Here is a 14,888-nt window from a genome sequence, read left to right as displayed (position 1 = left end):
GGTTTGTAGGTAGAAAACCACGGGAAAGTAACCAGTCATCGATAGGATGAGCACACAGGGTTAACTCCACCAAGGGGATGAAAGTGGGATTTTACAACTACCAGCTAATAGGTAGAAAACCACAAAGATAGGACTTACAACTACCGGGTTGTAGGTAGAAGCCAACCGACAGGATGAACCACAAAGGTTACCTCTGCTAGGGGATGAAAGTGGGATTTTACAACTATCGGTTGGGTAGAAAACCACAAAGATAGGACTTACAACTACCGGTTTGTAGGTAGAAGCCCACAAATTCCGCTGAGGATAAGATGAATGAGTACCGGTTAGTGAGCCACTATTCATTCATGCCCCAGGGCAACACAAGAGACAGTCAACAAGAAGCCAATTTAGAATCGATCCAAAAAGGCAAACTGAATCAAGACTCATCCTAATGAGGAAAGAACTCAATAGGGAAAACCCATCCCGTTAGGGAGGGAACGGAAACAACCGTCATCCACGAGGATCTAACTCAGTGGGGGAGCGCAGAAGGAAATGGTAGGCACTTTTCTGCTTAAGGGGTAGACTCTACATGGAGAGATCAGACACACCCACATCTGCTAGGGGAATAACTGCTGGGGATACCCGCTCGACTAAGGAGTCGCTTGCTGAGAAAACACCAACCTCTCAACCATGTTGGGGAACCCAACTCTGAAGCCGATCCAATGGCGCGATGCTAAACTCTTTCCAACAACCCACTCTCGGCTGGTCACCACTACCTAGGGCTAATGGACATGTTTGCAATGTTGATGCATGAGTTTTTTTTTTTAGCGTAATGCCCCATGATCATGGAAATGCTATGCACTAATGATGCAGTATGTTATGCTTATCTACATGATGAATGCATAAAAACACGTCTCCTCCAGAGACAACATCGGGGAGCTCCAAGAACTGCGCTGAGGGTCTCATTACCACGTCCATTTCCACCCTGCTGGGGAAAGGCAAACCTCGCTGGGGATGAACTCCATCGAACCCGGACTGCACGGGATTACTCTGCTAGAGGAGGCAACCCATGCTTGTTTCTACCAGGGATGATTTCACCGGACTCAATCCGCTTGGGGACCTTGCTGGGGGAGAACCATCAACACAAACTCTGCTGGGAAGACAGCTTCAGAATTGGAAAACAATCACAACTCCGCTGGGGCTTTGGTAACCTTCAGGCTTGCTGAGGAGGCACCGATCTCGAATCTGCTAGAGAGATGACACTCTCAAACCCATTGGGGAAATACGGCCTATCGGACACGGGCCGCCCTTCGATTCGTCGAACACTGGTGTTCACCATCCTACCACAGTGTTGACTTTCCACTTTTGAGAACTCCCAGACTCGCCTGGACTTTTCTGATTCATCCCACGAAGATCGAATTCCTGGGATTCATACAAACTTTCCAGTCCTTAGACTTTGAAGAGTCTTCTTGATTAACCCTCCAGGATCGTCGTCGTAATCCTTCACTGTCCTTTCATTGTTCGTCTATCCCTTGCCCCTGGTTGGACTCTGTGGGGATCTTTTGTCAAAAGGCTTCATATCACTACTTGCCAGCGAATGAAGATATCTAACAACACATGCACAAGAGATTGTTAGATAAAAGCGTGCCCCAGGCGTGCCAACACTTCAACATCTTGGTCGCTCAAATTTCCGAATAAGATTTCTAGATTTCAATCTTATAAGCATGCATCGGAAGGGACCTCTATGTTTCAAAATGCAAGTATTCTTATCAAAATAAACGGATGTTTTCATAATCAAAGCGGTAATGAAAACAAAAACAAAACTATTTGACTGAATACGCATTTTATTGACTGAAACAAAAAGGATGGCTCAAAATTGAGCAACACACAGGAAGCAAACCCTGGAAAGAGGTGATTGCGCATAAAAGGAAAAAATCTACCCTAATGGCAACGTGAAACCTTGATCTCATCGGGTTCCAACCCGGTTAAACCTCATATGTCCTCAAGACTTTCCGCACTTTCGGCCTTCTGAACCAGACGCTTCCGATCGATCTCTGTCGGAGATTAGCCGAGTCATCTAAAGCTCAAACGATCATGCTAGACGCAGTTGTTCGTTTCAATCCCTCTTTTGCCTGGACCGCCCTTTCGGGTTTCAGTCCACCGGGATACCCTTTTCTGCCCAAGTCGCCCTTGTGGGGTTTTCGACTTGCCGGGTGTACAGTTTTTTCCTTTTATTATCCCTAACTTTTGCCCGAACCTTTTCTCTTTTTTTCCTTGGTTCGCCGGGATGCCCCTTTTTGCCTGGACTTTTCTTTTTGTCCAGCGGGTCAATTTTTTTTTCACGAAGTATCTTCTAACTGCGTCCGCATTCACAGGGATTGGAAAATCTTCATCATTCGTGGTCATCGATCACAAGGCTCTGTCAGAGGAGACCTTTTCGACCCCGAATGGACATTCATAACTGTTTATCCACTTGCCCCACGATCGTCTTGAGGAGGAAGGATCCTTTTCAATACCACGTCTCTTCCATGCTACCCACGAGGTCCAACTTCTCGGTTAACAACACGCTTCATTCACTGGGTACAACTGCCCCGCGGCAAATAACTGCCAGCCTCTTTTCCTCAATCAGGCTTAACGCGTCATACTGAGTCCTTATCTACTCATCCTTTTCAAGTCTACGTCCAACGGGACTCCATGACGAAACTTGGGTCTCAAATGATAGTGCAACTTTCATCCCAGACCTGAGTGAGAAAGGCGTTGCCCCAGTAGATGCACGTACCGAAGTACGACACTCAGGATACCAACTTGTACTCAGCCACCATCGTTGGTGCATTCAAATGTTATCGGGGAAGCACTAGCTCACTCACTGTAAACTCTCCCCATCAGACATCAGAATCCGTTCGGATTCAGGGTCAGACCCCTCCTCCGGGATCGGTCACTCTCAATCTTTCGATTTGAGTACCTCGAGATGTCCTCATCAGGGACTCCAAACTTCCTTGGTTGAGAATCATCGATGGGTTGTTAGGCGAGATAACCATACAATACCCTCCTCTTGATTGCTTTCTGGGAGGTACACCGAATATCGATCTAGCGCAATTGTTCTCCCAAGCCAATGAGAGAACCTAAGCTAACCTAATAACGATCTAAGCTTCTCCAAGCAAGATCTTCAAGGTTGTCCTCCTTTGATCTTGAATTCTTCTCTAAGCTTCTCCAAGCAAGACCTTCAAGGTTGTCCTCCTTTGATCTTGAATTCTTCTCTTTCTTCATATCATTTTTCTCCTTTGATACTGAGTTCTTCTCTTTCTTCATATCATTACATTACAAAAGAAACTCGTTTTCATACGAGGGATTTAGATGAGAAAAGAAGTTACATTAAGATATCAAAAGGAGAGGCACGACACGCAGGTCGTATTTAAAAAACCGAAAACAAAATGAAGGAAGACTAAGGCCATAACTGATCACAACAAGGCAATAATAATAAACACATTATTGTTATTATTAATTTTAATTCCTTTAATTAATTAAAACCAAATTAAATTTCGGCGACCGATCACACACCTTATTTTCACTTAATCACAATAAACCAATTGCTAATTGCACTTTCAGTATGATTAGTACAGCATATAAATACCATAATCATAATTGTTTTCTGATTAATCACAATCACATTTCATTTCTCAGATCTAACAAACTTTTCATCCAAAAACCTCTCAATTTTCTTCAAACTTTTTCACACATTTTCACCATTTTCCATTGAATTGCTTCATTCTTTTTGCTGTTTCTTGCGTGATCTCTCTTCTGCAGGACCTTGTGAAGAACTGTTGATCAAAACCTTGGCTAAAGCATTGAGGAATCGGAACTGTTGCATCCAAGAACGTTCATGGCAGTTTGAAGATTCTACAATCTGGAGCTGCTTTGAACTGAAAGAACTCTTCCATTCATCTTCTGCATCATCAAGCATTATCTGTTTTCAGCTTTTGGACTTTGAAACGCGCGAAATCACCAACTGCATCATCATAAGGTTAGATTTCGATTTCAACAATTGCTAAAATCATGATATGGCTTGTGTAGATCTAAGTTCATAGAGAAGCATGCAGCTTGTAGAATTGATTTTCATTGAGAATCGAGTGAGAAATCTGGAATTGAAGTTTGACATGTAAATGTTCTTTTGATCGATTCTAGTTGGTTAGCATGAATTAGGTTAATTAACTTCATATTCGAGTTGTGCTTTGTAAGATCTTTCCAACGGTGTATGGATTGTTGAATTTGGTTGAAGTTTGTTCATGTTGGATTTTGATGGTGAACACGTGATGAAGCTGTCCAGAAATTGCCAGAATGCGTGCTAGATCCATGTAGTTGTCACTGTTCATGCTTAATTGTGTTTGCGCGCTAGCTTTTCAAATGTACCACTGTTCAATCCTGCTGTAGCGCGGCCTCCTTGGCCTAGCGGTTAGTGAGGAAGCCTGCGACCGCTACGTACACGCTTCGAGTCCGTGCTGTAACATTTTGTATTTTGCCTTGCCAATTTATTTTCCTTAGGCTTCATGTGCATGCCTTAATTCCACACATTTTTTTTATTTTTTTCCTCAACATCAAAAATCCATATCTCACTCGTTTTTGATCCAAATAATATGCAATTTTTTGCATCATTCTCCTTGTGATGTGCTCCATTTTTTGGTGATTTTTAATATTTTTGTGCACGTGTGGAAAAATTAAATGCCTAGGGATTGTTTGAATGTCTCATTTGTGTACCATGCTCACCATTTTGATCATACAATCTTGATGCTTCATTAGAAATTTTTGAAACTTTGCAAGCATTTTCTAGACATCATAAGGAGTGTTTTGATATGTGGTTTGCAATTTCTGGATTCCTGGATTGAGAGTTATGACATGATCTTTGTATGTGTTACACTTTGTGCCATGCCATGCTTAGTGCAACTTCATGATTTTATTTACTATGCTTGTGGACCTTGGTTTGAGCTGAATTTTTGCATGATTGATCATATGGACGTTGAGAATACATGTGAATTTTTATGGATTTATTGATGGCATTTCCTATTTGATTGGAATTTTCTCCCTTGTTTGGTCATTTGCTGATATTTTGTGACACATGTTTGTATTTGATTTGTGAAATTCTGGTTATTAATTGGATGGATGTGAAATTTTACATGAGTATTGTAGACATCTTGAAGAGCATTTTGGTTTTGATCCCATTCATTTATCATGTTTTGTCACTGTCTTATGATTGATGGAAGTTGATGATTGTTTTGATGCCTTGTGTTGGCTTGCTTGAACTTGTCTGGACATTATGAATTTAATTTCGATACCTCCTCTGGTCCAAATAGCATGAAATTTGATATGCTACTCATTGAATGTGTTCTGTTTAGGCTGGAATTTTTGTGGAATTTATTGAGCTGTTTTGGTATTTGTTTGAGTGTGATCATTCTGTTTGCTCATTTGTGGTTCACAATTGCATAGTTTGACTTAAATTGTGCATGAAATGGATTTGGTGCATAGTTTTGGTGTGAGACCAATTGGATTCTCTTTTTGCTTGATAAATCTTGGTTTTGGTTAATTTTCACTTGCTGTTTTGGATTTTTCACCTCCTTTGGACCCTAGGCTTGTCCTAGTGGTCTTGTTTCTCACATTTGAATATGATTTTCAGGTTGAAGAAGTAAATGCTTTAAGGAGATTAATGCAAGTTGATTGAGTTTGGTTTATATGCTTGTTATGAACTAACTTGGTTTATTTTGTAGGATGCTTGGCTCACTTGAGTTGATTGTGCTTTGTACATTGCATTGTTTGGTTACATTGACTGTTGATTCTTAACTTGTCTGTTTTGACTTTGTGATTGGTATACTGACTGAATTAGATTGATTTCAGGTACCATAGTCGCTTTAGTTCTTTAAGAACTTGATGTGCTGCTGCTTGGTTGTATAAACCAATTGAGGTAGACTCTCTTGTCTCCATGTAGTCTGGAAGACCTGGCTTGTTATTTAGCCAGGCAACTGTCTGAAGTCCTCCTTAAGAGGCGATGTTTGTGATTGTTTAACTTTGTCCCCAAGCAGGTAAAGACCTTGATTAAGGCAATTGGCGGATAAAAGAGATATGCAATCTATCTCCCGCTATTCTGTTGAGTCGTCCCTCTGCTCACACCACTGTGTTGATGCATTGGGACATTAACCCAAGATCTTGTACAGTTGTACAGTCGAGTTAGAGTCATGAGTGTAGAAGGGTTCCTCCTTTCTGAACCCACGCTCCTTTGTCTGAAGCTCTCCCTGGCCAGGGATAAGAGCTGTGAAGTCTCATATTCACTCACCTTTCATCTGCTTCACCCTGACTCTCAATGTCAGGGTTAAGAGCGAACACTACCCTGTACAGTTGGCTTGCTCTTGCAGCCTCACCCTTGTTTGAGCCTCACTTGACTGGATATAGTGTGTGCTACTTGTGAATGTTTGCTTTATTTTGATTGAGCATGTGTGTTTTGCTTTTCCTGGTTAGGATTAGCTTGCTGTTGTGCAAGTAGATAGAAACCATAACATAGGGCAATGATGCATGATAACATCTAGGCTCGAGTACAGTTCCCTAGTAGTGTGTCTCCCTTTGTATCTGGTTAGAATTTCTTTCCCGTTCAGGGGAACTATGTCGCCCTGATCCTCATACCAGATGAGGTACGTAGGCAGGAGACCGTGCGAGGTCTCTCCGGGCAACTCTTTTTCTTTTTGAGTGTGTTTGCTTGTTAACCCTTTTGTGTGTCAGGATATGGATGTAAGCCCAACGATTGGCTGTTCGTATCCTGAGTGTGTTTGTTTGGTTCGGAAGCCGATGTAAGTTTAGCGATTGGCGTTCGGGTTCCATGTTTGCCTGTGTTTGTGTGTGTCTTGTTTCGGCGTGCGTGAGCCGAACTACGGCAACTCTGATTCTCGTTCCAGACGAGATACGTAGGCATAGGATGCGATATCCTAGCGAGCCCTCTCCCCTCTTCTCCCACCTGTGTTGTCTTCAGTGTGTGTGTGTGTGATGTTTTGTTTTAGCAACCTTTTTCTATCGTTTGAGCGTGGATCCCGTCGAGTACGACGGACGTGAGAGGTGCTAATACCTTCCCCTTGCGTAACCGACTCCCGATCCCTTTCTCTTTGGTCGCGAGACCATTGCTTTTCCCAGGTTTACTTCGAGCGTTTCCTTTCCCTCTTTGGGATAAATAACGCACGGTGGCGGCTCTGTGTTGTTTTTGTTTCAGCCCGCCGGTTGTTTTTCGCGGATGCGACAATGAGCACTTGGAGTTGTACGATAGATGTCAAAGCAAACTAGAAGGGGTTATAGATTTAAAGCTGGAAACTAATAAAATCCGTATTGAATATACTATAGCTTCTGAAGTTGAGAAGATGCTGAAGGCGATGAATATAGGTACCCAACAGGTGACGCAGGTCCAACCGGCTCCTACTGTCTGTTGTGAAATTTGTAATGGTCCAAACCAAACTGTTTATTATTTTGCAACTCCTCAACAAGTGGAGAAAATCAAATTTTAAAGTAGAATAATCCTTATTCCAACAGGTACAATCCGGGTTGGAAGAATCATCCCAACTTCTCATGGAAAGACCAAAAAGGAACCGCTCCTTAACATGGTCAGTACCAATCTCAATATCAACAACATCAACAGCAAGAGGCCCCTAAGAAAGCTGATTGGGAAATTGCAATTGAAAGAATGGCAGCTCATAATGTTCAATTTCAAGAAGAAACCCAGAACAATCAGAAAAACACCACAACATCCATAAAGAATCTTGAAGTCCAAATGGGTCAAATTGCTTAACAATTAGCTTCGAGTTCTCAAACACAAGGTGCTCTACCGAGTGCGACCGTGACAAATCCTAGAGAGTATAATAATGTGAGCGTTTTGACAACAAGAAATGGTAAATCTGATGAAGTAGTCGAGGAGGTGGATGAAGAGGAAGATCAATTGATCGAAGTGGATCTTGAGATCAAAGAAAATGAAGTTGTGAGTGAAGAAGTGGTAGCACCGAAACCTATTGTGAAAGAAATAGAAATTGAGCCTAAGCTGGTTGTTAAGCTTCCCTTCCCCACTAGGAACAAGAAAAAGGGACAACATGAGAAAATCTTGAAAAATTCTTAGAGTTGTTCAAGAAGCTGGAGATCAACATTCCTCTGTTGGAGGCACTTGAACAAATGTCTACTAATGCCAAGTTCATGAAGGACATCATTTCGAAGAGGCGTACCGCCGACACCAACCCAATTATTGTAACCAAAACTTGTAGTGCTATTTTGCAAGGTATGAAGATTCCGATAAAGAAGAAAGACGAGGAGTCATTACTATCCCTTGTACTATTAGAGATAGTCATTTAACAAAGCTCTTATTGATCTGGGAGCTACTGTGAGCCTCATGCTGTTATCCATTTACAAGAAGCTTAGTATAGGGGTTTTGCAAGACACCAGGATGACACTAATTCTTCGATCATTCGGTCAAGAAACCGTATGGTATTGTTGAAGATGTTCTTGTGAAAATTGACAAGTTTGTATTTCTGGTGGATTTTGTAATTCTTGAAATGCCGAAAGATGAAGAGATCCCTCTCATTCTTGGGAGACCCTTTTTAGAAACGGGAAGGTGCTTGATAACCATAGAAGAAGGAACCATGACGTTGAAGGTTTATGATGAGGAATTGAAAATCGATGTTCGAAACACCATGAGGTACATGGATGATGTTTGTACCAGTCATACTATAGAGGTTCTGGATCAGGTGATGACATATGATAGTCCTTTGAATGCACCACAGTCACCTTTGGAAAGAGTGTTGAGTTTGTCCATTTTCGATAGTGATAAAGAAGTGGACAATGGGGAATATGAAGTGTTGTCCTTGTTAGACGCACAACCTCCATAGAAAGGACCTCGACCACACTGGTGGGAGGATTTACGACCACCTCAATCTAGTGAGGATGATGAAGAGCCAAAGAAGGGAATAAAGTTGAAATAACTTCATGAGAATCTTAAATATGTCTTTCTCGATCCTGAAGGAAAATGTCCTGCTATCATAAACTCGAGCCTACAGAATATCCAAGAAGAAAAGCTCATCCAAGTCTTGAAAAAGTACAAAAAGGTTATTGGATGGGCAATTGAAGATTTTAAAGGTATTAGCCCTACTGTGTGCATGCATAAAATTCTCATGGAAGAAGACCATAAACCAGTAGTCCAACCGCAGAGAAGACTCAATCCTGCAATGAAGGAAGTAGTTCGGAAAGAGGTGATGAAATTGTTAGACACGGGTCTTATATATCATATTTCTGACAACCCTTGGGTGAGCCCAGTGCATGTTGTCCCTAAGAAAGGGGGGACCACCGTTATAAGGAATGAAAAAAATTAGTTAATTCCTACTCAGGCAATTACCGGGTGGTGTGTTTGCATTGACTATAGAAGGTTGAACACAACAACTAGGAAGGACCACTTCCCTTTTCCCTTTATTGACCAGATGCTGGAAAGGTTAGCGGACATGATTACTACTGTTTTCTAGATGGATACTCCGGGTATAATCAGATTGATATCGCTCCGGAAGACCAAGAAAAGACAGCATTCACATGCCCGTATGGTGTATTTGCGTATCGAAGAATGCCATTCGGGTTGTGTAATGCTCCAGCCACCTTCCAACGATGCATGACTTCCATTTTCGCCGACATGCTCGAAAAGCATATGGAAGTCTTCGTGGATGACTTCTCGGTCTTTAAATCCTCATTTGATAACTGTTTAACTAATCTCTCTCTTGTTTTCGACAGGTGCAAGAAAACAAATTTAATTCGGAACTAGGAGAAATGTCACTTCATGGTGCGAGAAGGGATAGTATTGGGTCACAAAATTTCCTACAAGGGAATTGAAGTTGACCAAGCAAAAATGGAAGTGATATCTAAACTCCCACCTCCTATTAATGAGAAGGGTATCGAGAGTTTCTTAGGACACGCAGGTTTTTACCGCAGGTTCATAAGAGATTTCTCAAAAATCGCAAAACCGTTGACCACTCTATTGGTTAAGGATAAGGCGTTTCTGTTCGACAAAGAATGCACCATGGACTTTGAGACATTGAAGAGAAAATTGATTTCAGCACCCATTGTTATTTCCCCCGATTGGTCTCTTCCATTTGAGATCATGTGTGATGCTAGTGATATTATTGTAGGGGCAGTCCTAGGACAACGAAGAGAGAAGTTATTACATGTCATTTACTATGTTAGTCATATGTTGAACCCTGCACAGATGAACTATGCAACCAATGAGAAAGAGTTGTTGGTCGTGGTTTACGCATTTGACAAGTTCAGACAATATTTGTTAGGATTGAAGGTTGTCGTGTATACGGACCATGCCGCTTTGAAATATCTGTTTGCTAAACAAGACTCTAAGCCGAGACTTCTCAGGTGGATCTTACTCCTCCAAGAATTTGGTGTAGAGATCCGGGACAAAAAAGGGTGTGAAAACACATCGGAGGATCATCTATCCCGCATGCCACCAATTGAAGAAATAGAAGAAAAGAGATCGATAAATGATGAGTTCGCTGATGAACACATCCTCGCTGTTATCGGTATCCCGTGGTTCACGGACTACGCGAATTATTTGGTGGGAGGTGTAATCCCCAATGATTTTGATTCTAACAAAAAGAATTTTTTTTTCTTCGTGATTGTAGGTTTTACTTGTGGGATGACTCATTCCTATACAAGAGAGGAGTGGATGGGTTGGTCATAAGATGCATCCCGGAGGAAGAACAAAGGGATGTACTTAGAGCTTGTCATGATTCGGATTATGGAGGACACTTCTGTGGTGACCGAACAACGGCCAAAGTTCTTCAGTCAGGTCTATATTGGACCACATTGTTCAAAGATGCCTAGGACATCATCAAAGAATGCGACATATGTCAAAGAACGGGGAATATTTCTAAGAGAAATCAAATGCCGCAAAACGCTATGCTGGAGGTTGAATTGTTTGATGTCTGGGGAATGGACTTCATGAGGCCATTTCCACCGTACTTTGGGAAGAATTACATCTTGGTAGCAGTAAACTACATATTAAAGTGGGTGGAAGCAATGACATTGCCCACCAATGACTCTAAAGTGGTTGTGACGTTTCTGAAGAACAATATCTTTTCGAGATTCGGGGTGCCGAGAGCACTTATTAGCAATAAAGGTACTCACTTTTTGAACAAACTGATGGAGAATCTACTAAAGAAGTATAATGTTAAACACAAGATCGACACTCCGTATCACCCTCAAACGAGTGGCCAGGTCGAAGTGTCCAACATACAGATAAAGCAAATATTGGAAAAGACTGTTTGCGCATCTAGGAAAGACTGGGCACTAAAGTTAGAAGATGATCTATGGGCGTACATAACAGCTTTCAAAATGGCCATAGGTATGTCTCCGTATCAGTTGGTTTATGGTAAAGCTTGTCACTTGCCACTAGAGTTGGAGCACAAAGCATTTTGAGCATCCAAATTCTTGAATTATGATATGACTAAAGCAGGTGAATCCCAAATCCTTCAGCTTCACGAGTTAGAGGAGTTTCGGAATCAAGCATATGAGAACGCCAAACTCTACAAAGAAAAGACAAAGAGATGGCACGATCAGAAGCTGTAGAGAAAGGAGTTTGTCGAGGGACAACTGGTGCTCTTGTTCAACTCTAGATTAAAGCTCTTTCCAGGAAAGTTGAAATCCAGGTGGTCGGATTCGTTTGTGGTTCACAAAGTTTTTCCCCATGGAGAAATAGAACTTAAAAATCCAAGTAATGAGGATACATTCAAGGTGAATAGACAAAGGTTGGAGCACTACTATAAGGGGCAGGAAAATGGTCTGGTCGATAATGTTCGTCTCCAAGGATGAGGGAGACGATCGTCAAGCCATGCGACGTTAAACGCAGCGCTTCGTGGAAGGCAACCCACGCGGTTTTATTCTAATTATTTTAGTGTTTGGTGTGTTTCCAAGTTTATTTATAGGTTCACAAGTAAATCGCATAGTGCAGAAGAAGAGGTTTGAGCTAAAATCATAAAAGATAGTTGGATACCAGAGAATAGGGAAACAATGAAAAAAATTCAGATTTTTTTTTTGAAAAAATAGGTTCCTGACATGGTAGCCCGTGTCACATGACACGGCCCGTGTCAGGCAAGAAGCTAAGGATGAGGAATTTTATAGTAGGCTGACATGGTCACCCGTGTTAGCTAACACGGCCCGTGTCAGCTCTACTAGAGGAAAGTTAAAAAACAGTGGCCTGACACGGCCGCCAGTGTCAGCTGACACGACCCGTGTCAGGCCCAACTGCCATAATTTTTCAAATTTTGGATTTTGTGATTTTGTGGACCCCACCCGGATTTTCCACCACTTAAACTCATCATATCCTAAATTAACCAATAAAATCTGATCTTCTCACATTCTCTCTCCCATTTTTACCAAATCTTTCTCCCTCCTCCATTGTTCTTCAACTTTCTCCATATCCATACCACCAAAAAGCTCTAAACTTTGCCACTCTACTCCGTCCAAATCGTCGACACCCTTCATAAAAGTTGCTCTACTCTCCATCCTCTACAAGGATACGGTAATCGTTTTTCCATTTTCCATACTTTTTTTGGGTGATACGTTTTTGTTACAGGAATCAATAATGCCACCGAAACGAATTTCCAAGGGAAAGCAAACAGAAGAGGAATCATCCTGTCCTCGAAAACGGACCATCCGTCATCCGAATTTGCATGATATCATCTTTGATAACCCGAAGCATGAACGAAGGTACTCTTCTCACGTCAAACAGAAGATAATTTCGACAAGGTACCTATGCTCCGATACGTTATTTCAATTGGGTTTGTCGGAAGAATTGGATAGGATGTTCCATGTCCTCGGAATGCTTGAATTTGTGCATTGTGAAGCACCTACCTATGAGCGCATCACGTTAGAATTCTTGAGCACCATTGAGTTCAAGTTGAAAAAAGGTTGGACAGGTACAACTATGTAATTTGGAGGAACGATGACTTTCAGGTTATACAATGTCGACCACGAGTTGACAGTGGAGCGGCTAGGTGAAATTCTCCGCCTACCCCTATATGGCCCAGGAGCCATACCAGATAGTTTTGATACTAAGACTTTCTGGTTGGACATTACGGGACGATCATATTACGTGGCAAAAGGGGGGAACGCATCTGGCATTCAGAACCCTTGTTTCAGGTATGCCCAAAAGGTGTTGGCTTTCAGACTTTTTGGTAGGGGTGATAGCATAGGTGTAGCTACCCAGAGGGAGTTCTTCTTTTTGTTTGCCATGGAAAACCGAGTAGCTGTGAGCGTTGCAGCATTTGCAGCGGATTACCTGGGTCGAGTGGGGAGAGCAGCCCAAGGGGGAATTTCCATAGGGGGCATTATCACACAGATTGCCCACCATTTCGGATATGACCCTGTTGCACTTAATGAGACGCCGGTGGCAGGTAAGCATAAACTGGACATGAATGCATTGGTTCAGCAAGGTATGGTATCACAAATTTCTGATTATTATGCTTTAATGAGTTCTGGTCAGTTTATTATCGCTTTTCCTAACCCTGCACGAATTAGCATTTCCAACACGACCAATTGGCTATATGAGAGTTCCGTCCAAGATGATATGGACGAGCACAATGCTGACCAATTTGCCGCAGGTGACACACAAGAGGAAGAGGTGCAGGAACAGGAGCAGTTTATTGCTCCGCCAAAGGACACCACGCCCCAGGTGCCGGGTCGTCATATGTGACGCCAGACCAATGGTCGTGGATGCAAACAAAAATCGGAGATCTCCGAGCGGAGCAAACACGCCAAGGCCTAGAGCAATCCCGTCAAGGGACTCTTATGGAGAAGATGCAACAACTGATGTTGCAATTTCCGCCACCGAAGTGAACCTGAGTGAGTTCCTCTCTATCTTGGATTAAACATTGCGGACAATGTTTAGTTCAAGTGTGTGGGGGTTTATTATTTGTTATTTTTGTTCTTAGTATTTTTTAGCATTTTATTATGTGTGTTTAAAATAATTAGTTGTGTGGTATTATGTGTGTTACAGATAGAGGACATTCGTGTCAGATGAATAATGAGGCTTGGAGCGATTGGATGAAAGACACACTCCTCTACTTGCTCTTCTGGAAACCCCCGAAAGTTGATGCTACTGATCCGAACAATCAGACGCAACTCTCGATCACTGGACTTCTTGGGAATACTCTGTAACCGAAGCGAAGACGAAGCTACATCACATTGAGAGGTATCTTGGAAACCTGCAAGCTATACCAAACATGGTGAGGACTACAAAAAGCCAAACACTTGTCATCATGAGAGCTTTCCAGGCATGTCCCTGTCTCTCTAGGTTTGCATAAGAGATACTGGAATTTCATAACACACTTGTACGCACTAAGGCATTGTTTTTATTTTAACCCTGAGCCTTTCCAGCCAACCCGCCATTATTACCTTTCGTTCATCCAAGTTGAGCCTTATTTCCTTTTGTTTGTTAGTTAACCAATGTATATAACTACAAGCCCATACACTACCACACCTTACTTAGATAAGTGTTGTTTACCCCGAATCTGTGGAAAAGCCTAAGTTTGGGGTTTCATCAAAATTTTGGGACACCGATAAAAAGTAGATAAGTGCAGAAAAATGAGAAAAGTACGAAACTTCAAAGAAAAAAAAGAGAAATGAAAAAATATATATTATGAGAGGTATGATGAAGCACTTATATAGAAGAATTGAGGTTGGCAAAAAGCATGCTCAAAAGAGAAATAAAAAGAAAAAGAGAGCCAATGAATTCCTACATGAACGGTGCCTAATAGGAATACCCTTGATTAAAAGATTGAACACCATTACGAGGGTAGAAACACAGACTCTGAGCTTGAACCCTAGTATTTCCCCTTTTTGTTTTGACTCCCCAC

The sequence above is a fragment of the Lathyrus oleraceus genome, chromosome 5 (assembly GCF_024323335.1).
Source record: "Lathyrus oleraceus cultivar Zhongwan6 chromosome 5, CAAS_Psat_ZW6_1.0, whole genome shotgun sequence".
Classification (NCBI taxonomy): Eukaryota; Viridiplantae; Streptophyta; class Magnoliopsida; order Fabales; family Fabaceae; genus Lathyrus; species Lathyrus oleraceus.
This window is presented reverse-complemented; position numbering follows the sequence as displayed.